The sequence below is a fragment of the Schistocerca cancellata genome, chromosome 12 (genome assembly GCF_023864275.1).
Source record: "Schistocerca cancellata isolate TAMUIC-IGC-003103 chromosome 12, iqSchCanc2.1, whole genome shotgun sequence".
Lineage (NCBI taxonomy): Eukaryota > Metazoa > Arthropoda > Insecta > Orthoptera > Acrididae > Schistocerca > Schistocerca cancellata.
In genome coordinates this window covers 35,961,333-35,983,580 of record NC_064637.1, presented here as the reverse complement: position 1 = coordinate 35,983,580, position 22,248 = coordinate 35,961,333, and the positions used below count along the sequence as shown (strand labels likewise).

Below are 22,248 nucleotides of genomic sequence, written 5' to 3'. Positions count from 1 at the left end.
CTATCCAATAATTTCAACCTCTTAACTGTGTGACACCCTGGGGTAATGTTAAGATGATCAAGAACACTTATCCTCAGCAGATTTCCATCATTAAATGTTAATGCAGCGTCACTAACTTCGAGTTTCAGAGTATTAACCATACAAACCCAGTTTTGTGCACTCATGTGCTGATAATACTCGGTTAATGCGTCAGTTCGTAACATTTTTCCATGAGCTTAATAAACACAACAGATACACATAACAGAGACTTTAAACTAAACTGAGAGCTCCGCCCAAACAGGCCATGAAGGCCCAGCGGTAGCGACTGGCCGCCGTGTCATCCTCAGCCGACAGGCATATGTAGGCGCATGTGGTCAGCACACCGCTCTCCCGGCCTTATGTCAGTTTCCCAGACCGGAGCCGCTACTTCTCAATCAAGTAGCTCCTCAGTTTGCCTCACAAGGGCAGAGTGCACCCCGCTTGCCAACAGCGCTGGGCTGACCGGATGGTCACCCATCCAAGTGCTAGCCCAGCCCGACTGTGCTTAATTTCGGTGATCTGACGGGAACCGGTGTTACCACTGCGGCAAGGCCCTTGGAAACAGACACTTTAGTCATCGATACGAGGAGCATTCAAGTTCTAAGGCCTCCGATTTTTTTTCTAATTAACTACTCACCCGAAATCGATGAAACTGGCGTTACTTCTCGACGTAATCGCCCTGCAGACGTACACATTTTTCACAACGCTGACGCCATGATTCCATGGCAGCGGCGGAGGCTTCTTTAGGAGTCTGTTTTGACCACTGGAAAATCGCTGAGGCAATAGCAGCACGGCTGGTGAATGTGCGGCCACGGAGAGTGTCTTCCATTTCTTGGAAAAAGCCAAAAGTCACTAGGAACCAGGCCAGGTGAGTAGGGAGCATCAGGAATCACTTCAAAGTTGTTATCACGAAGAAACTGTTGCGTAACGTTAGCTCGATGTGCGGATGCGTTGTCTCGGTGAAACAGCACACGCGCAGCCCTTCCTGGACGTTTTTGTTGCAGTGCAGGAAGGAATTTGTTCTTCAAAACATTTTCGTAGGATGCACCTGTTACTGTAGTGCCCTTTGGAACGCAATGGGTAAGGATTACGCCCTCGCTGTCCCAGAACATGGACACCATCATTTTTTCAGCACTGGCGGTTACCCGAAATTTTTTTGGTGGCGGTGAATCTGTGTGCTTCCATTAAGCTGGCTGGCGCTTTGTTTCTGGATTGAAAAATGGCATCCACGTCTCATCCATTGTCACAACCGACGAAAAGAGTCCCATTCATGCTGTCGTTTCGCGTCAACATTGCTCGGCAACATGCCACACGGGCAGCCATTTGGTCGTCCGTCAGCATTCGTGGCACCCACCTGGATGACACTTTTCGCATTTTCAGGTCGTCATGCAGGATTGTGTGCACAGAACCCACAGAAATGCCAACTCTGGAGGCGATCTGCTCAACAGTCATTCGGCGATCCCCCAAAACAATTCTCTCCACTTTCTCGATCGTGTCGTCAGACCGGTTTGTGCGAGCCGAGGTTGTTTCGGTTTGTTGTCACACGATGTTCTGCCTTCATTAAACTGTCGCACCCACGAACGCACTTTCGACACATCCATAACTCCATCACCACATGTCTCCTTCAACTGTCGATGAATTTCAATTGGTTTCACACCACGCAAATTCAGAAAACGAATGATTGCACTCTGTTCAAGTAAGGAAAACGTCGCCATTTTAAGTATTTAAAACAGTTCTCATTCTCGCCACTGGCGGTAAAATTCCATCTGCCGTACGGTGCTGCCACCTCTGGGACATATTGACAATGAACGCGGCCTCATTTTAAAACAATGCGCATGTTTCTATCTCTTTTCAGTCTGGAGAAAAAAAAAATCGGAGGCCTTAGAACTTGAATGCACCTCGTAATATATTCTCCTTCAATATTTACAACAATCTGCAAAATCTGGCGTACCTTTTCGATTCCGTGACTGTAGGAATCATGCGGTTTTGAGGCGAAATTGTCGAACAAAGTTCGGAGCGGATTTTAATCCGGAAATGAGGTTCCTTGAAGACTGCTCGATAGACAACGCAAAAAGTGAAAATCTAAGAGTGCAAATCGGCTGAACAAGATGGGTGTGGAGTGACTTCCCAACCCACTCTTGTACAGCGGTTTTTGTGAATCTAGCAGAATGCGGGCAGGTATTGTGGAGTAGCATCACTTCACGCAATCTTCCCGGTTGTTGTCCAAGGATTGCGTCTGCGAGACGTCGCAGTTGCTTACAATAAACTTCAGTAGCGGCGAGTACACCTCGGGGTAGCAATTCGCAGTACCCCACACTATCGCAGATCCACCAGATCTTTATACGTGGAGTTCCTGCTTCGTTTAGGCTCAACCTTTCCTTTCTTCTCCTTACGTTAGCTTAAAGGCACCATTTCGCGTCGTCAGTAACGATAGGAATCGTCGGTGTTGTTCACAAGCCAACTGATGATGAGCAAGCACGTATGGCTAGCCGCTCTGATTCTCGTTGGTTGTTTGGGGAAGGAGACCAGACAGCGAGGTCATCGATCTCATCGGATTAGGGAAGGACCGGGAAGGAAGTCGGCCGTGCCCTTTGAAAGGAACCATCCCGGCATTTGCCTGGAGCGATTTAGGGAAATCACGGAAAACCTAAATCGGGATGGCCGGACGCGGTATTGAACCGAAGTCCTCCCGAATGCGAGTCCAGTGTCTAACCACTGCGCCACATCGCTCGGTCTCTGATTCTGGCTTAGGACTTGCGATACCCATACACCCGATGTTTCAACTTCCCCATTGCATGCAAATGTCGCGCGATACTGTGGTAACCACAGTTCAACACATTTCCCAGTTCTCGACTATAATGACGTGGACACTGTGCATTAAAGTCTTTAAAAGATAGTCATTAAGCCCAAAAATCTTCCTGGACGTGGATAATTACTAATGTCAAAACGATCCTACTTAAAACGAGGAAAGCCGGCCGAAGTGGCCGAACGGATCTAGGCGCTACAGTCTGGAACCGCGCGACTGCTACGGTCGAAGGTTCGAATCCTGCCTCGGGCATGGACGTGTGTAATGTCCTTAGGTTAGTTAGGTTTAAGTAGTTCTAAGTTCTAGGGGACTTATGACCACAGCAGTTGAGTCCCATAGTGCTCAGAGTCATTTGAGCCATTTTTGTTGGAACACTCATTGGAATTCTCGGCCCACCCACGTAGACACTTCAGAAAGAGGTCTTTGAGAGCTAACTTCCTATAAATTCCGTTGATGGCTTCCATAGCAGCTTCAGCAATAGAGTTTTTGTGTTCCGAACACACTCCTAGAACTTCAGCCTTCTGGAAATTACACCATGATTCAGGTCGAGGTGAGCAAAGTAAAGTATCGGTTTTCTATCAGTTGAGAGTTTGTGAAAGTATGAGACCAAGACGGCTTTTTTATGCTTCCTTAATCATTTCCGTTGTTGCAGATGGGCATTCCATAATACTGCTGAAACTGTTGCGTAATTTAAGTTGTAATGTGGCTATAATTTCGCACCTTACAAGCACTCATCCACATACTCTGCTGTGATCAACAAACACAATCATGTGATAGGTTATAAATCGTATATATGAATATATAAAGGAGACTGACACTGTCACATATGCCTTGTAAATGATTGTTAACGCTTATTGCATGAAAGCTGATGGAGTGTCTTTATGATCAGAGCGGCATAATGAATGATTGCCTACACTAGTAGAGGTTGGAACGCCAGTGGAAATGAAACGTCAGGCAGAACTCAAGCCCTGGGTGGAAGGCCCGCACAGGTGTGTTGGTCCTCCTTAAACACAGGAAGTAGCCAGACGGACGTCGTAGCAGATAAGCGCTGGGGCACAATAGAGTCGCGACTGGGCGGCATTGCAACCGCACGGGAAGGATTATACTTCGGGAGCGTCACCCTAGAAACCACGCAGGCTGGGTTACTTCCAAGGATTTTTACTCAGAAGCATACCATTGTACGTGTATAGGTTTTTCCTCGCAAACTTTCCTCGCTGGACCAGAAAAGACTAAAATATGGGTGGGCGGCGTTCGGAAGAATCTGTAGGGAGGGAGAATATTCCGTGGTTTCGGGAATATGTTTAGTTTTCAGAATTACGAGGGTGGGGAGCCGAGCCTTGCTGGGAAGCCAGCGGTGGAGAGACGAGGTCTTCCGTTGTGAGCGGCCGTGTGTGACGGTCGCTCGATATCAGCTTTGTTGGTACAGACGGACTTGCTGTCTCTCCTCTCAGGAGAGTTTATAGTTAGAACAGTTAGGACTGTACTGTTGCGAACCTATACGATTCTGGACTTCACATCCGGGTTGGAAGTCGTCGTTGAGTACGCAGCGTTCAGTAATTGAGAGCACTTCCTCTGCCTATACTTACGTAAATACGTTATCTGAACTCCGTCCTTGTGGCTGGGAGTTCGCGTTTCTCGTCCGTAGAACACAGAGAGGAGGAGACAGTATGAGAGTATATTAGTCAGCAGAGGACCGCCTTCTGCCGTCCTACTGTTTGAAAGAGTTTATTTGTGGCTGGAGTTCTTCCATCGTCGCAGACTAGTGCGAGAACCATCACTTCGACGCACCGGATGCAGTACATACGGTGACATCGCAAAATTGCTTCGGCTTAATAGGGCTATAAAAGCTAAACAGCTGTGATCACGTTAGTTTATTTCCACTGAGGTTCCACACCACCGTAGATCATCTTTGAAAGTAGTGTCTTGTAGTGTTTGGTACGTAGATGATGTCAGCCATTTCGCGTTAGTGATAATAGACCGCGCAGTCATAATAAGGGGCAGAGTTGGGCAATTGGTTGATAATTTTAGTTAGGAAATATAGACAATTGTACTCAAAGGGTTGATTTTAAATCTATAATAAATATATATTGAGCAACAACCTTCATCATTTAGTAGTATTAGTTGCCTTCATCATTCATTTATGTTTAGATTGTAATTTATATGTAAAAAAGAGAATTAAGAGATCCTAAGATCTGCTTCACGGGGTAATAAGGGCCAAATCATCATTTTGGCCTTCACTATTTTCCTTTACGCACATTCATTTTACAGCCGCCTGGAGTAGCATCTTGGAAAGCGTGCGCTATTACTATACGCATCTGTTGAATTTATCCGAAATTTCACTAATTGAAAACTGTTCTTAATCTTCTGCCAAATTTTTTTTATTTTTTATTTTATTTTATTTTATTATTATTATTTTTTTTGAAGAGTGGGAATGTGCTCTGTCAAATGTCTATAAATGACAAAACGATACAAACGTGAACTGCAACTAATACGAACAATCAGCATTCCCTTCTTCACATTGTCATAGACGATGGCGTCTGCTTCTATGAAATATATTATTACAAAAAATTGTTTTCTTGAATTCGTAATGAGATACTATTTAACTGATCTAAATGTGGGACGGGGGTAATTAGAACACTGAACACACGGTTGATAGTTGTCACCGACTGACAACTTGTAGATATTTTTGGACATAATGTAATCTTTTTGCATAGCAGAAATTACTGAACTCCCTTCTACAGCCAACAAACTCAAAATAAGTTACCTGCTTCTACAGTGCTGTATCGTTATATGATAATCTTAAATATCGACCTTCATCCTCGGATTACACATCATGGAACGTCTCATATAGGAATATCTCTGTGGCGCATCCACTATCCAAGCTACTCATTCCGCCATGATCCAACACCCTGCCTCCGCGACTACACGACTACTACGAGGTGCATTCAAGTTCTAAGGCCTCCGATTTTTTTTCTAGTTAACTACTCACCCGAAATCGATGAAACTGGCGTTACTTCTCGACGTAATCGCCCTGCAGACGTACACATTTTACACAACGCTGACGCCATGATTCCATGGCAGCGGCGAAGGCTTCTTTAGGAGTCTGTTTTCACCACTCTGTCCGCCGCTCGTGGTCTCGCGGTAGCGTTCTCGCTTCCCGAGCACGGGGTCCCGGGTTCGATTCCCGGCGGGGTCAGGGATTTTCACCTACCTCGAGATGACTGGGTGTTTGTGTTGTCCTCATCATTTCATCATCATCCAGGAAAGTGGCGAAATTGGTCTGAGCAAAGATTGGCTAATTGTACGGGCGCTGATAACCACGCCGTTGAGCGCCCCACAAACCAAACATCATCATCACCATCTTTGACCACTGGAAAATCGCTGAGGCAATAGCAGCACGGCTGGTGAATGCGCGGCCACGGAGAGTGTGTTTCATTGTTGGAAAAAGCCAAAAGTCACTAGGAGCCAGGTCAGGTGAGTAGGGAGCGTTAGCTCGATGTGCGGGTGCGTTGTCTTGGTGAAACAGCACACGCAGCCCTTCCCGGACGTTTTTGTTCCAGTGCAGGAAGGAATTTGTTCTTCAAAACATTTTCGTAGGATGCACCTGTTACCGTAGTGCCCTTTGGAACGCAATGGGTAAGGATTACGCCCTCGCTGTCCCAGAACATGGACACCATCATTTTTTCAGCACTGGCGGTTACCCGAAATTTTTTTAGTGGTGGTGAATCTGTGTGCTTCCATTGAGCTGACTGGCGCTTTGTTCGGATTGAAAAATGACATCCACGTCTCATCCATTGTCACAACCGACGAAAAGAAAGTCCCATTCGTGCTGTCGTTGCGAGTCAACATTGCTCAGCAACATGCCACACGGGCAGCCGTGTGGTCGTCCGTCAGCATTCGTGGCACCCAACTGGATGACACTTTTCGCATATTCAGGTCGTCATGCAGGATTGTGTGCACAGAACCCACAGAAATGCCAACTCTGGAGGCGATCTGTTCAACAGTCATTCGGCGATTCCCCAAAACAATTCTCTCCACTTTCTCGATCGTGTCGTAAGACCGGCTTGTGCGAGCCCGAGGTTGTTTCGGTTTGTTGTCACATGATGTTCTGCCTTCATTAAACTGTCGCACTCACGAACGCACTTTCGACACATCCATAACTCCATCACCACATGTGTCTTTCAACTGTCAATGAATTTCAATTGGTTTCACAGCACGCAAATTCAGAAAACGAATGATTGCTTGCTGTTCAAGTAAGGAAAACGTCGCCATTTTAAGTATTTAAAACAGTTCTCATTCTCGCCGCTGGCGGTAAATTTCTATCTGCTGTACGGTGCTGCCATCTTTGGGGCATATTGACAATGAACGCGGCCTCACTTTAAAACAATGCGCATGTTTCTATCTTTTTCCAGTCCGGAGAAAAAACATCGGAGGCCTTAGAACTTGAATGCTCCTCGTATTACGCAAGGCTGCGAATCGAGTTGACTGTTACATACTAGACTGCTGGCTCTTTTGAAAGTAATACCATTTTTGGAAACCAGAGACTGTGTATCGCTCATGTCTTCTGCACACAAAGATATGTAAAGTGGCAATAAACAGATAATTTCCATTATTCTGTATTCAAAGACACATCAAGTATTAATATACCAAGCTAACATGGATTTGCTAGCATTTCATTCAGAATGCAGGCCTTTCAAGGTTATAATGAGCCTAGGGTTTTGAAAACCGTTCGCACCTAGTGTCTTAACTAAACAGATTATAGGGAAAATTAAATTAAAGAAAAATAAAGGAAGTTTAAACTTTGATATTTATTTTAAAGTTTATCAGTGATATATGAAACGCACAACATGTTTAGCCTGACTCAAAGCTGGTGCCTTATTTACTGTTAGGAAAACATGACATTTTAAGAACAAGAAAAGAAAAAAATAGAACACAAATAAAAGGAAACAGTGTGCAGTACCGCATTCAAAACTAACACACAAAGGGTACACAAAAGGAAATGAACCACAACCAATCGATTCAATTTAAGACAACGAAATTCCGCTCGTACCGTAGTCCTGTTCCTATTGGATAACCACAGATTGGTATAGTAAGTTTATGCGGAGTAAACATGGTTCGATATATACACAGTTTTACCAGATGGTCTATGAAATCTTTCAAAAACAATGGGAAACAGGAAGAACTGCTTGTCGTACCGATTAATTACGTTTGAATACCCGGAGTATTATCCAAAATAGTAGCTGAGGGCCAGTTTTGTTGCTACACCACATGCTCCACGTGGTCAACTAGATTTACAGAAATGTGTAATTCCACAATAATTTTAATAATAAAAACATTAAATCGAAACATTAGTTACAAGAGAAACTTCCGAACTGCGTTACTAATGCCATAGTGTTGACCTGATGAGTCAAACAATTTTACGAGCACGTGGTACTGGTACCACAAAGCACACAACACGTGGGTTGAAGGTAAAGAAAAATTACTAATTTGAAAAATTTTATCGAGAGGAAAGCTTACAATCACACGCACATTCACACTAAAGACCGATGAGCTTAATTCCAATTACGCCTCATCACCACGTGCTCCCACTTTCCTTTATTCAAGTGGTGACAAAGTCAATACCGCAAAACATTCTGCAGCTAACACTGAAATTGCACTGCGTCGCGATTTAAGATAATGTAAAAACATTTTCGATGTAGACCTGTAACAAAAGTGATTAATTTTTCAGTTAGACTGAACTTAAGAATGCCATTGTTTTTCGGACTGACCAGATCCGCGCTTAGCCGGAGATGTTACCACTTGAGAAACTGCCCTCAAACTGACTAGCGTGGGCCCCGTACGAGGGTGTCCTACTGGTGCAATAGGAAGTGACCAGAGAGGCCGCTTCCTGTACCAACCTGACAAGGGATGGACAGAACCACACCAAGGAGACAAACCTCTTCGCCTTAGGAATCGTATCTGCCTCCTCAGACCTTGGTCCTACTGTTCTCTAGCAGACAGAACTTCTCTGCTACCACCGAGCATGCAACTACAAATACTCTCACTCATTCATCCTTTCACACCAGAAGGGAAGGAGATGACGATACCTTAAGACATCATATACACCATGTAAAGGGGGCAGTTGTGGGTTCCATATGAAACTGTACGAGGTGCATTCAAGTTCTAATTTTTTTTCTCCAGACTGGAAAGAGATAGAAACATGCGCATTGTTTTAAAATGAGGCTGCGTTCATTGTCAATAAGTCCCAGAGAAGGCAGCACCGTACGGCAGATGGAATTTTACCGCCAGCGCCAAGAATGAGAACTGTTTTAAATACTTAAAATGGCGACGTTGTCCTTACTTGAACAGTGTGCAATCATTCGTTTTCTGAATTTTCCTGGTGTGAAACCAAAAAAATGGTTCAAATGGCTCTGAGCACAATGGGACTCAACATCTTAGGTCATAAGTCCCCTAGAACTTAGAACTACTTAAACCTAACTAACCTAAGGACAGCACACACACCCATGCCCGAGGCAGGATTCGAACCTGCGACCGTAGCAGTCCCGCGGTTCCGGTGTGAAACCAATTGAGATTCATCGACAGTTGAAGGAGACATGTGGTGATGGAGTTATGGATGTGTCGAAAGAGCGTTCATGGGTGCGACAGTTTAATGAAGGCAGAACATCGTGTGACAACAAACCGAAACAACCTCGGGCTCGCACAAGCCGGTCTGACGACACGATCGAGAAAGTGGAGAGAATTGTTTTGGGGGATCGCCGAATGACTGTTGAACAGATCGCCTCCACAGTTGGCATTTCTGTGGGTTCTGTGCACACAATCCTGCATGACGACCTGAAAATGCGAAAAGTGTCATCCAGGTGGGTGCCACGAATGCTGACGGACGGCCACAGGGCTGCCCGTGTGGCATGTTGCCGAGCAATGTTGACGCGCAACGACAGCACGAATGGGACTTTCTTTTCGTCGGTTGTGACAATGCATGAGACGTGGGTGCAATTTTTCAATCCAGAAATAAAAGCGCCAGTCAGCTCAATGGAAGCACACAGATTCACCGCCACGAAAAAAATGTCGGGTTACCGCCAGTGCTGAAAAGATGATGGTGTCCATGTTCTGGGACAGCAGGGGCGTAATCCTTACCCACTGCCTTCCAAAGGGCACTACAGTAACAGGTGCATCCTACGAAAATGTTTTGAAGAACAAATTCCTTCCTGCACTGGAACAAAAACGTCCGGGAAGGGCTGCGTGTGTGCTATTTCACCAAGACAACGCACCCGCACATCGAGCTAACGTTACGCAACAGTTTCTTCGTGATAACAACTTTGAAGTGATTCCTCATGCTCCCTACTCACCTGACCTGGCTCCTAGTGACTTTTGGCTTTTTCTAACAACGAAAGACACTCTCCGTGGCCGTACATTCACCAGCCGTGCTGCTATTGCCTCAGCGATTTGCCAGTGGTCAAAACAGACTCCTAAAGAAGCCTTCGCCGCTGCCATGGAATCATGGCGTCAGCGTTGTGAAAAATGTGTAAGTCTGCAGGGCGATTACGTCGAGAAGTAACACCAGTTTCATCGATTTCGGGTGAGTAGTTAATTAGAAAAAAAATCGGAGGCCTTAGAACTTGAATGCACCTCGTATTATACGAATTACATATAAAAATGTGTTTGAAAGTGTTGTTATGACAAGTTGTTCGTGTTTATGTGTCAATATAACATATTCCACTGCTCAGTCCCATGCCAGATAAATTTAGAAACACCACAGTAAATTTAGAGGTGGAATGTATGACGTAAACAACAGTGGACCGAGGAAAATAGCATGAAAGGAATCTAACAGAGACCTTTCAAGGTGCTCAACGAACTCGTGGCAGACGTTACGGGAGAGACGTTGTCTATGGTGGAAAGGATGATTTTCCGAGACTGTACGTCCCAGGAGGAGGGGGGGATGGGGGTGACATGTTAATTCTTCCCACACACGTCTCGAGAAACTGTGAGAACTTAGAACTCATATCAAAGGCGGTCTGCCGATAGTCATTCTTGCCTCGCAGCATTCGCGAACGGAACAGGAAGTGGCATGGTGGGGGAGAGGGGAGGTTGTAAGGTAGTGGTACTAGAAACACCCTCCGCCATATGTCGTAATTTAGTCGTAGCTTGCTGGGAACAGATGTAGCGTGACGAGTAGATAGGAACGGATGTGGGTTGTGAGAAGGCAGACGTAGGTAGGCCGTCCTGGACAGCGGCAGCGGGCAGAGAGAGCCAACCTGGCCAGTTAGGGCTAAATGCGATGATTGCTGCTGACGTCACGGCCTACCGGCCTCCCAACCTGGCCCCGGTACAGGGGGGCCCGCAAGTGCTCTACCTAGCGCGGCCGCAGCCTCGTACACACGGGCGGTCACCGGCAGTGCTGGGCCAACCGGTTACTTTCAGGTAACAGTGACTGATGTTAATGTTACTTCTCGGTAACTGGCATTTTTAGTTGTGATTCGCAACAATTTTCAATAACACTTCACGAATTCACAGCCCGCAGTCTTCTGCACTCCGACTTCAAAACGTCCCTTCTACAGGTTGAGTCAGGAAAAAAGTTACCTAATTTGAGGGGTACTGGTGATTCTGAACAAAAAACTTCATGCACACATATGCCCTCTTCCGAATGGGTTCCGAGCTAGAGCACGTTTTGTGTATATTATTATTTATGATACGTATTGTTCAAACATTGTCATTGAGTACGACGTACCACAGTAGTGTAGAAGAAATTGAGACGAACGATTTGCTAGAGGACACTTGTGGTCTAACAAGTTGGGAAGCCGGCCGTTGCGACTGAGCGGTTCTAGGCGCTTCGGTCTGGAACCGCGCGACCGCTACGGTCGCATGTTCGAATCCTGCCTCGTCCGCAGCTCGTGGTCGTGCGGTAGCGGTCTCGCTTCCCACGCCCGGGTTCCCGGGTTCGATTCCCGGCGGGGTCAGGGATTTTCTCTGCCTCGTGATGACTGGGTGTTGTGTGCTGTCCTTAGGTTAGTTAGGTTTAAGTAGTTCTGAGTTCTAGGGGACTGATGACCTCAGATGGTCCCCATAGTGTTCAGAACCATTTGAACCATTTTTTTTGAAAATATTATTGAAGAAGTAGTAAAGCATACTTAAAGGCAGATCTGTGAACACTGGCATTTGACTTCACGTTTACAAATCAAAAAATACGTGTTTCAGTGCTTTTGGAAATTCAACTCCTATGGGAGTGAAACTGAGGATGGAAGTTTTTATGGAAATGTTTCACTGTGCAAGCATTTCTTAAGCTAAATTTATGAAAATTTGTATTTGGCTTCTCTGTTAGAAATTAAACATACACATGTCACTGTTGTTGGAGATTCATCCCCTATGGGGTAGAAATGGGGGTTGAAAGGTTTTATGAAAATATTTCATTGCGAAAGCATTTTCAAGACTAAGTCTCTGAAAACTGGTGTGTGGTTTCTCGGTCAGAGATGAAAAAAAAAAAAACCACGTGTTTCACTGTTTTACGAAATTCAACTTGTAAGGGGGTGAAATAGTGTCAGACTGACTCAATGAGTGATCATCGCCCAGCCCGAACCGCTAACGACAGGAACTTGAAGTTTGGAGAGGGCGCGGATCTTATATTGTAGGCGTCGCTTAAGAAGGGATGGTCTGAAATTTCACTCCTAACGGGGTAAAATAGGGCACGAAAGACTTTTTGAAAGTATGATTGTATTAAGGAAATTTTGAAGCTAAAACTACGACAACTGGTATTTGTTTCCTCAGTCATACAGAAAAGATTGTAACAACTACAGAGGTATCTCTTTAATCAGCGTTGTGGGTAAAATCTTCTCAGGTATTGTTGAAAGGAAAGTGCGAGTATTAGTTGAGGACCAATTGGATGAAAATCAGTGTGGGTTTAGGCCTCTTAGAGGATGTCAGGACCAGATCCTTAGCTTACGACAAATAATGGAGAAGTGTTATGAGTGGAACAGGGAATTGTATCTATGCTTTATAGATCTAGAAAAGGCATATGACCGAGTTCCTAGGAGGAAGTTATTGTCTGTTCTACAAGATTATGGAATAGGAGGCAAACTTTTGCAAGCAATTAAAGGTCTTTACATGGATAGTCAGGCAGCAGTTAGAGTTGATGGTAAATTGAGTTCATGGTTCGCAGTAGTTTCAGGGGTAATACTAGGCTGCAACCTGTCTCCACTGTTGTTCATATTATATATGGATCATATGTTGAAAACAATAGACTGGCTGGGTGAGATTAAGATCTGTGAACACAAAATAAGCAGCCTTGCATATGCGGATGACTTAGTTGTGATGGCAGATTTGATTGAAAGTTTGCAAAGTAATATTTCAGAGCTAGATCAGAAATGTAAGGACTATGGTATGAAGATTAGCATCTCCAAAACGAAAGTAATGCCAGCGGGAAAGAAATATAAACGGATTGAGTGCCAAATAGGAGGAACAAAGTTATAACAGGTGGACGGTTTCAAGTACTTAGGATGCATATTCTCACAGGATGGCAACATAGTGAAAGAACTGGAAGCGAGGTGTAGCAAAGCTAATGCAGTGAGCGCTCAGCTACGATCTACTCTTTTCTGCAAGAAGGAAGTCAGTACCAAGACTAAGTTATCTGTGCACCGTTCAATCTTTCGACCAACTTTGTTGTATGGGAGCGAAAGATGGGTGGATTCAGGTTACCTTATCAACAAGGTTGAGGTTACGGATATGAAAGTAGCTAGGATGATTGCAGGTACTAGTAGATGGGAACAATGGCAGGAGGGTGTCCACTATGAGGAAATCAAAGAAAAACTGGGAATGAACTCTATAGACGTAGCAGTCAGGGCGAACAGGCTTAGATGGTGGGGTCATGTTACACGCATGGGAGAAGCAAGGTTACCCAAGAGACTCATGGATTCAGCAGTAGAGGGTAGGAGGAGTCGGGGCAGACCGAGGAGAAGGTACCTGGATTCGGTTAAGAATGATTTTGAAGTAATAGGTTTAACATCAGAGGAGGCACCAATGTTAGCACTGAATAGGGGATCATGGAGGAACTGTATAAGGGGGGCTATGCTCCAGACCGAACGCTGAAAGGCATAATCAGTCTTAAATGATGATGATGATGATGGTGATGAGTCACAAAATAAAAAAAATACCTGTTTCAGTATTTTTGTAAATTCAACCACTAAGGGGGTAAAATAGTGAGTGAAATTTATTTTAAAAATAAATGATTACTAAAGAAATGCTAAAGAATTGTTAAGTCTACATCTATGACAATTGCTGTTTGACTTCTTGGTCAGAAATTTAAAAAAAGAATGGTGTTTAAGTGCTTCTGGAAATTCAACCCCTAAGGTAGTGCGATATCGGATGAAAAGTTTTGAGACAATATTGCGTTACATTAAAAAAAAATTAAAGCTAGGTTTGTGGAAATTCGTATTCCACTTCTCTGTTAGATATAAAAAAATACTTGTTAGGGGATGAAAATTTCTATGGAAATATATCCACAAAAATGCAATATGCATGATTAACAAGTACTTTGACCCCAGATCCCACAATCGTTTTTTGGTGAGAAGTACGTTCGGAGAAGCCTACATCTACATCTACATTTACACTCCGCAAGCCACCCAACGGTGTGTGGCGGAGAGCACTTCACGTGCCACTGTCATTACCTCCCTTTCCTGTTCCAGTCGCGTATGGTTCGCGGGAAGAACGACTGCCGGAAAGTCTCCGCGCGCGCTCGAATCTCTCTAATTTTACATTCGTGATCTCCTCGGGAGGTATAAGTAGGGGGAAGCAATATATTCGATACCTCATCCAGAAACGCACCCTCACGAAACCTGGACAGCAAGCTACACTGCGATGCAGAGCGCCTCTCTTGCAGAGTCTGCCACTCGAGTTTGCCAAACATCTCCGTAACGCTATCAGGCTTACCAAATAACCCTGTGACGAAACGCGCCGCTCTTCTTTGGATCTTCTCTATCTCCTCTGTCAGCCCGACCTGGTACGGATCCCACACTGATGAGCAATACTCAAGTATAGGTCGGACGAGTGTTTTGTAAGGCCATGCTCAGATGGGCTTAATTAGCGTGAATTCACAATATACATAAATGACCTGGTGGATGACATCGGAAGTTCACTGAGGCTTTTTGCAGATGATGCTGTGGTGTATCGAGAGGTTGTAACAATGGATAATTGTACTGAAATGCAGGAGGATCTGCAGCGAATTGACGCATGGTGCAGGGAATGGCAATTGAATCTCAATGTAGACAAGTGTAATGTGCTGCGAATACACAGAAAGATAGATCCTTTATCATTTAGCTACAAAATAGCAGGTCAACAACTGGAAGCAGTTAATACCATAAATTATCTGGGAGTACGCACTAGGAGTGATTTAAAATGGAATGATCATATAATGATGATTGTCGGTAAAGCAGATGCCAGACTGAGATTCATTGGAAGAATCCTAAGGAAATGCAATCCGGAAACAAAGGAAGTAGGTTACAGTACGCTTGTTCGCCCACTGCTTGAATACTGCTCAGCAGTGTGGGATCCGTACCAGATAGGGTTGATAGAAGATATAGAGAAGATCCAACGGAGAGCAGCGCGCTTCGTTACAGGATCATTCAGTAATCGCGAAAGCGTTACGGAGATGATAGATAAACTCCAGTGGAAGACTCTGCAGGAGAGACGCTCAGTAGCTCGGTACGGGCTTTTGTCAAAGTTTCGAGAACATACCTTCACCGAAGAGTCAAGCAGTATATTGCTCCCTCCTACGTATATCTCGCGAAGAGACCATGAGGATAAAATCAGAGAGATTAGAGCCCACACAGAGGCATACCGACAATCCTTCTTTCCACGAACAATACGAGACTGGAATAGAAGGGAGAACCGATAGAGGTACTCAAGGTACCCTCCGCCACACACCGTCAGGTGGCTTGCGGAAAAAATATAAAAAATAAAAAAAAAATAGCTTAGGAAGTACTGCAATTTGTGAACAACATAAAAATTCCATTAAAAAAAACTGCAGGTTTAAGCGAAGCAACAGGCGCTAAGCTAGTCTAAAGTATATCCCTCGGCTCTTTACATGCCGGGCTAGCTGCGTAGTTCGCCTAGGGGAGCTGGTGCACCATTCCTCAACCTTTCCTGTGTGCAAATTTCAGTGGGTGCAGTTTATTGGACACCAGGCTCGCAGTGTTATTGATTTGTAAATCTAACAAGGGAACCTCCCCATCACACCCCCCTCAGATTTAGTTATAAGTTGGCACAGTGGATAGGTCTTGAAAAATTGAGCACAGATCAATCGAAAAAACAGGAAGGAGTTGTGTGGAACTATGAAAAAAATAAGCAAAATATACAAACTGAGTAGTCCTTGCGAAGATAGGTAAGATTAGGACACTGGGTGTCAAGGAGCGCCGTGGTCCCGTGGTTAGCGAGAGCAGCTACGGAACGAGAGGTCCTCGGTTCAAGTCTTCCCTCGATTGAAATGTTAAATTTTTTTATTTTTAGTTTATGTGACAAACTCTTATGTTTTCATCACTTTTTTTGGGAGTGATTATCATATCCACAACAAAACCTAAATCGGGCAAGGTGGAAGAATCTTTTTACCCATTCGCTAAGTGTACAAGTTAGGTGGGTCGACGACATATTCCTGTTATGTGACGCACATGCCGTCAGCAGTGTCGTATAGAATATATCAGTCGTGTTTTCCCGTGGAGGAATCGGTTGACCTATGACCTTGCGATCAAATGTTTTCGGTTCACATTGGAGAGCCACGTCCTTTCGTCTACTAATCGCACAGTTTTGCGGTGCGGTCGCAAAACACAGACACTATACTCATTGCTGTGAACAGAGACGTCAATGAACGAACGGACAGATCATAACTTTGCGAAAATAAAGAAAGTAAACTTTTCCACTTGAGCGAAGACTTGAACCAAGGACCTCTCGCTCCGCAGCTACTCACGCTAACCACGGGACCACGGCGCTTCTGACCTCATATGTTCCTCGATGTTGCATAGCTTGCGCATGGACTACTCAGTTTGTAAATTTTACTAATTTTTTTCATGGTTCCACACAACTTCTTCCTGTTTTCTTGATTGATTTGTGTTCTGTTTTTCAAGGCCTATCCACTGTGCCAACTTATAACTAAACCTGAGGGGGGTGCGATGGGGAGGTTCCCTTGTAAGGGTGAGAGGTGGCATGAGCCCCCTCTCATATTTCTATCTTATGATTCTCCTCTCTAATTGCATGCAGTGAAAAGTCGCTATTCCTTCACACGCGGACTTCCCACGCAGCGTCTCTCGTCACCCGGGTGGTCCAGTGACAGGCGGGCTCTGTTGATCTGGAAAGCGTTAAGCCGACGGGTGTGAGGAAGTCGAGTGAATGCTTTGCAGACGCCGACATTGTCAAAAGACACGCCCTGAGGGGTCTGAAGTAGCGGCTGGGCTAGAGGTTCCGTTACTTCGCAGAAACTTAGCGAAAACACTTTCTGGCGGGCTACCAGTGAGGCGTGGGAATGACTTGTATACCCAGACATTTGTGGCGGGAAAATTCCTGCGCTTTCTGCAAAATAGTAACTGTGATTGGCTTGCTCAGGGCATAGCTCCGTGACGTAGCAAAATCAGCGCAGAAATTGGCGCCAAGAATATCCATTGGTGGAATGGTAGTGCTCCGGCAATAGAGTGGAATTTTCCACCGGTTTTCGAGTTGCTGATTGGAACGTTTAACCACGGCCACTGTCGTGGGGGCGGGAATGTTGTGTGTTCGGCCTGTATGGGTGCTCTAGGTAGTCGGCTCTCGCCTTTCGGTCGAGGACGTCGAAGCAACCAGCCACCGCCTCCGGTACGCCAGATCGTGTTCTGGCAGTTAAGGAGACAGTTTGGTAAGGTATGTCCGCAGCACCGGCAGACAGGGATTTTCCTAGGTGATAATCAGAGCTCAGCAGAGCGCGCCTGTTCGTCTTTTTCTAACTTTGTTCTGTCTTGGGTAGCAGCAATTAATGTTGGGTTGGCTATGTGTTTTCTCTAAGATTTGAGTTGCAAGGAATTGGCTCCACATACCACTTCGTCATAATCCTCACAATCTAGTTTAGGGACAACTTCACATTCACAGCGTTTGTTTGAGTATCCAATTTGAGCCAATTTGATGTATTGTAAATGTTTCAGGTGTTTTTGTTTATTATTTTGTGTTTAGTCTTAATAAATCATATTGTTATTTTGGACAGAACTTTCATTCTGTTAATCGGTGGAGCAACCCTATCATTCCTCACTATGTTAATGAAACCTTCGTTTATTTAACTTATTTATCAAATTAAATTATTGCAGGTGCCAAACTCTCTTCTACTCCACTGGCAGGGTTGATTAGAGTCAGTTCGCGTATTTTTTTTAATCCTTGTGCAACAGCAAAAGTCGGAGTTAGAATAGGGGGGGGGGGCTTAGAGCATCATTTACATATGTAGATTCTAGAAGAATTGAGTGTTAAATACACTGCTAGCCCCGGCACCTCGCAAGGGTATTCGCTGGCCTGTGCTGAACCGGATCAGCTTTGGGACTCCGACTGAAGCGGCGCCTCCGGTTAGGCAGCCCCGCTGCCGCCTTTGTACTTGTACGGGAGTCCGGCTGGTGGGAGCGAGTCACTGGGCGGCTGTATAGCCGGGCTATAAATAACGCCGCAATCTCGGCACGTCAAGGACGGCATCCCCACGGCGACAATTGGGCGGACGGCCGCCAATTGAGGGGGCGGTGCGTGGCTGAGAGAGCCTGCTGCCTGCGGCGGCACGCCACGCGCTGCGAGAGCCGGCACTGAAGACCTTCCGACCTGCCCAGTGGGTTCCACTCCCGGATCCAGCGGCGGTGTCCAGATTGCACGTAACCGTAGGTGCATTTCTGGGCAGCTACGCCATCCTCCGTGACACTTGAGTATGATAGCTCGGTCGTTGACCCTTTGGCGACCAAGCCCGAGTGCAACTCGGGCCAGAACGTTGCGCTCACGACATCGCGCCCGAGTTTAGCTCGGGCCGCGACTTCATCGACGCGCGAGCCACCTGTCGCTCGAAAACTGGACTCGTTTCGTACGAAGACAGATTGACCATCATAGGTCAGCATGGCCCATATCTCAGCAATTATTTGTTTGCAGACATAGGTTTATAGGACTTTCTTCTAGTACATATCTAAAACAGAATATACAGGTTGTTACAAAAAGGTACGGCCAAACCTTCAGGAAACATTCCTCACACACAAATAAAGAAAAGATGTTATGTAGACATGTATCCGGAAACGCTTAATTTCCGTGTTAGAGCTCATTTTAGTTTCGTCAGTATGTTCTTCCACCTACGCTCAATGGAGCACGTTATCATGATTTCATACGGGATACTCTACCTGTGCTGCTAGAACATGTGCCTTTACAAGTACAACACAACATGTGGTTCATGCACGACGGAGCTCCAGCACATTTCAGTCGAAATGTTCGTACGCTTCTCAACAACAGATTCGGTGACCGATGGATTGGTAGAGGCGGACCAATTCCATGGCCTCCACGCTCTCCTGACATCAACCCTCTTAACTTTCACTTATGGGGGCATTTGAAAGCTCTTGTCTACGCAACCCCGGTACCAAATGTACAGACTCTTCGTGCTCGTATTGTGGACGGCTGTGATACAATACGCCATTCTCCAGGGCTGCATCAACGCATCAGGGATTCCATGCGACGGAGGGTGGATGCATGTATCATCGCTAACGGAGGGCATTTTGAACATTTCCTGTAACAAAGTGTTTGAAGTCACGCTGGTACGTTCTGTTGCTGTGTGTTTCCATTCCATGATTAATGTGATTTGAAGAGAAGTAATAAAATGAGCTCTAAGATGGAAAGTAAGCGTTTCCGGACACAAGTCCACATAACATATTTTCTTTCTTTGTGTGTGAAGAATGTTTCCTGAAAGTTCGGCCGTACCTTTTTGTAACACCCTGGATATATGTGCGTATGTCCAGCATCTGCTCCTAAATCACTGGATCGATTTCATCGAAATTTGGTACACACAGTGCTTGCTACTGTCCGCAGCTCGTGGTCTTGCGGTAGATTTCTCGCCTCTTGCGCACGGGGTCCTGGGTTCGATTCCCGGCAGGGTCAGGGATTTTTCCTGCCTCGAGATGACTGGGTATTGTCTTCATCATCATTCATCCGCATTACAGTCGGAGGAAGGCAATGGCAAACCACCTCCGCTAGGACCTTGCCTAGTCGGCGGTGTGGGTCTCCCGCATCACTCTCTACGCTCCTCGGTGTATGGGACATCATCATCTTCATCATGATGTGAGAACCAAGACTGTGTGGATTGGAACTTCTTAGCTACCACAGGAGCAGAGACAGGGAAGAAAGCGTGTCCAATCCATGACATGTAGGCTGCTCTGCATATCATGCATGCTATACCAGTAGTATTGGCATGCCTTACAGGCCTACATGTGTAGATGGGCACATATAAACAGAAAGAGGATCCAGGGAAGCGATGAACAGTGGGAGAGGAGACAGGATGAGGTGGACAGAGGAAAGGGGAGGAGAAGATTGACAGAGAGTGGGGAAGAGGGGAAGGACATTGAGGCAGCAGAAGAGGAGACAGACAGAGAGACAGTGGAGGAGGTTGTGGACAGACCATGGTACATGTATTAAATGAACTGTGGATACACATCTGTGGCGACAAGAGGCGTCAACGGTCGATATAGCGTAAGCAAAGTGCCCAGGTGCGGACGCTCGGGACAACTTTCTCAAGTGTTGTCGACTACGAAACACAGACAATATCAGTCAACGTAGCACCAGCAACGCAGAGGCATTTCCACAAAGACGATCACAAATTCGTCTCACCTCACCTCATATAATTAACAGAAAAAAACATTCAATAAAATACGGATTGAGAGGACAATTTCAGAATTTCCAGACTCTTGAACGGGTGCGAACAAGAGGTTCGTAAACTTACACCTCATGTTGCAAAAAATGCGCGTTTCTGAGGCTAAATACACTTTGAGGTTGGGATGAGTTACTGCAGAATATAATGTTGTCTGTCGTAAGCGCCTGGAAATAAGAAAAGTAGACTAATTTGCGTGTTGCCCTCTCACTATAGACACTGTTGGAACGATAAATACAGCACCATTTAGTTTTTGAACAAGACCTGAATACGGGCCTTCCATGACAACACACGATCTCGACAAAAGTTTTCTGGGTGTGATACTGCGTGACAATGCATAAAACTACTGCTGCTGGAGGAAAACCAACGTTTCGGCCACAGTTGCAGCAGCATTCTTCTGGATGTAGTTAGACCCAGAAGCAGAGCAGAGAGAGGGAAGAAAGCGTTTCCAATCCATGACATGTAGGCTGCTCTGCACATCATGCATGTTATACCAGTAGTAGTGGCATGCCTTACAGGGCTACATGTGTGGGTAGGCACAGCTAAGCCGAGAAGCAGGCCGCTGCAACCGTGGCCGAAACGTTGGTTTTTCTCCAGCAGCAGTAGTTTTATGCATTATCACGCGGTACCATACCCATAAAACTTTTATGTGGACCGACTCTGGCCGCGGAAGCCTACGCAATTATATTAACATATGATCTATTGAACACATCAGAATGTGGATTGGTGAGCCTCACAAATCATATGCTCATTATCTGCAATCAGAATGTCACTTTCAGATGAACTGTGTGTCAAAAACTGCAAAAAGTGAATCTTACTGCGGTTTAACATTCATTTATTTTCTACTAGCCATGAACGTAAGTCTTCAACTGCACTATTCGATACGTCGCCTATGTTAGAGATGCAGAGTGACCACATGTGGCGTGTACAACCAGCTGACGTCGCAACGTGAAACGCAGTGCGTATCGCCTACATCAAGGCGTCGATTTAACAAGTGGCACCAGAATAGATCTCCTAACCTGTCATTTGGTATTTGCCATTCTTGCATGGCTGTAAATTTAACACACAGTATACTGAACAGTTTCGTCTGAAGCAGTATACACGTTGAACGAACGCCAGGAATAGTGAAATACTAGCCATTTCATAAACTTTTCTCGTCGCTCTCTGCAGTTGAGAGGGCAGTGCGGCTGCCTGCCATGCCAAGGATCTGGCTTCTATTCCCAGTACTCCCAGACAGTTTTCCGCAGTGGGAGGACTGCAACGTGATGCACTAAGTCTCATGATACCAACTGAGGAACTGCTTAACCACGCTGTATAGCGGCTCCAGGTCGCGAAAACTGTCAATGACCAGGGGAGGGGTGTGCTGACCTGATTCCCTCCCATACTAAACTAAAACTAAATTCCGTCAGAACGGTATCGACCGGCCGCCGTGTCATCCTCAGCCCAAAGGCGTCACTGTATGTGGATATGGATGGGCATGTGGTCAGCACACCGCTCCGCTCTCCCGGCCGTATGTCAGTTTCCGAGACCGGAGCCGCTACTTCTCAACCAA

At 45.5% G+C, this 22,248-nt stretch overlaps 1 pseudogene; it reads right to left on the bottom strand.

The window, feature by feature from the left end:
• Positions 1 to 460: 460 nt before the first annotated feature.
• LOC126109998 (5S ribosomal RNA) lies at positions 461 to 578 on the bottom strand (annotated as a pseudogene).
• Between the last annotated feature and the right edge of the window lie 21,670 nt (positions 579 to 22,248).